Raw genomic sequence first — 2,744 nt, forward strand, 5'->3', positions numbered from 1 at the left:
AATCTTAAGTACCTATAGAGTAGTACTACATCCTTCATATATCAAAAAAGTCTTTAGTTTTATCATATTTATAAAAGAAAAATACAGCTTTCCGATTCTTTCCGGAAAAAGCAGAGCTCCTGGAGGTGTGTCTTGAGCGGAGCTATAATACTGATGTTTCGTGTTGTTGCCATTAACATTCACTTATGTGCTGATTTCCAACAAAAGACAGAAGACTGATGCAATTGTACTTACATGAATGGGGTCTTTTATCACAGTGACGGCTCCATGTTTTAACAGCAAACGATGTGCAAATCCAGCGTCGACTTAGGCCTCGTTTATTAAATCATTTGTCACTCAAAAGAACTGTTCTGCCCCGGAAAAACAACTGTATTCACTGCTCGTGTAACGCTGGGTTTTTGGGGAAGCTGAACATGGTAAACTTTCCCTCACATCCAAAATTTCACTTATTTGGAGACATTCTCGAACAAATCCTATGCAGCAGTGTCGACGATTTTGAAGCGCGTTGATATGAGCGGTCTCCCTCTCCTCTGGTCAATGTGTGTGCGCGGGCGCGCTTTTCCAGGAGAAATGCTCATATAAGGACTTCCGTTTTCATCTACAGCATTAGATCCACGATCGAAAAAAAAAAAACGTCCGAAACTTGTACCAATCTGGAAGTAAGATTTCTGGCACAGAAATTCTCAGTCATTCTTCTAAATTATTTTTTAAAACTTTGGCCATGTTTAGCATGATAATCCATCTCTTTAATACTGTGAAAAACTCTGAATACACAAAACATCCCCCCCCCCCCAACTCAGAAAGGTGATCTGTAATTGAAAGGTTAACCTAATCAAAATACTATGGTATAATGATAAATAAATAATCACAAATAAAAAAATATATAATACACCGATAAATTAATTTACTTTAAATCATAATCTTTATATTCGAAAATGATTAGGCTGTGCCTGCAGGGTCCAAACTGAACAAGCTATTTGTACGGAGACCTTTATTGATTTCAAAAGCAATAACACAATCATTTAATTTTTTTGTATTATTTTTGTAACCTTTACTTAGTAATTTCATTGCAGTAACCATATTGCAGTGTAAAGTATGACAAATATCACAGAAAGAACTCTGCAGGATGACAAAAGATTTATTTCCAAACATGCTTTACAAATGTTACGCATGAAAATAAGTCTTAAAATAAATGTCTACAACCTCAAAGGGTAGCTTCGTGATGGAATGTGACTTCAGAATTTCTTAAAAAAAAAAAATACAAATAAATACAAATAAAATACTATAAATGTAGGCTATGTTTTGTGCAATCATTTCATGTAGCTACAACTTTTCAGTATGGAGGGGTTACATTTGCTTTTTCTTCTTGAGCATGCAAGGATAATTTTCAAGATGCTAAAACGCCCCCAAGTAAAACTTGAATACCTTTAAATGAATCAGATAAAGTTTACCTTGACCTTGAGATGACCTGAATGAAAGCATACAACTGTATATAAACTAAAAACTACTCATTTCAGGGAGGACCAAACCACAATTAATAACAATAGCTAAAATAGCAATCTGTATTTCTTACTATTTTGTATATTCATTGATTTCCTCAGTCACTGATCAGTAAGTGTACATAAAACATCTCATGATTCTGAAGAGCATCAGGAAAAAGATAAATCCTAATGGACAAAATGGGAATAGTTGGTCAGAATATGCTTAAAGTATACACATTAAAAAATGATTTACTCTGCCTCTGAAAAAAAATTAAATATTGAAGCACTTTGGCTCATATTACATCGTCATTCCTTTTCAAACAGTAAGAAGTTGCACACATAGCATGCTTCTGAACACATATAGTGACAATATAACCTCTGATCAGCTTTTGTCCATCTGTACTCGTTTAACTCTCCGTGGTAATACACAATAATAGTGGTTTGCCATATTCGGAAGAACAAGGATTTATCTATTCATGGTAGACATGTTGTAATGGCAGACAAGGGCAATTTAATAAGGTAATTCTTATATATATATATATATATATATATATATATATATATATATATAAGAGACCAGCATTTTCATCTTCCAGCACATGAACAAACACTCAACCACACCAACACACACTTATGCTGGCTTGGTTAATTAGAAATCTCTACATAAATTCATTGATACTGAGAAAAATGTCTCATTTAAATTCATGAGTAGGAAAAATTTAGAAGGTTATGTTACTGCTGAGCTGGAAAATGCCAAATGAATGACATATTTGTCTTAGACTCCCTGTACTTTGAAATTTTTGAAAAGGATAGTGCACCCAACACGAAAAAAATCTATAATAATTTACTCCCACTAATGTTGACTCCTGACCATTGATTGGCATGTTTGGTAAAGTCTAAAACTATAGCAAAATCCTATAAACCTCTTTTGCTTGTGTAGTGCATTGCACATCTCATTATGCATGCCTCCTCCTTATCATCATTAAATGTCAAACCATAGGTGGGCTAAAATAGTAATGAAGTTCAGGGAACACAGATGGCATATTACAGTAATCGTAACAGATATGCTTATGTAAGTCATCAGAGTGGGGAGAAACACTGCATTATATAGTGATTTATATATCATCATTTGCTATGGCTTAATTTCTCTATTCCAACAACAGGAAACAACAACAAAAAACCTGAAGCATACAACATACAACATATTCTCTTTACAACTATATGACTATGAGTACATAAATAAATGCAGTTATAATTTTTCCA

Source organism: Carassius gibelio, chromosome A5 (genome assembly GCF_023724105.1).
Source record: "Carassius gibelio isolate Cgi1373 ecotype wild population from Czech Republic chromosome A5, carGib1.2-hapl.c, whole genome shotgun sequence".
Taxonomy (NCBI): domain Eukaryota; kingdom Metazoa; phylum Chordata; class Actinopteri; order Cypriniformes; family Cyprinidae; genus Carassius; species Carassius gibelio.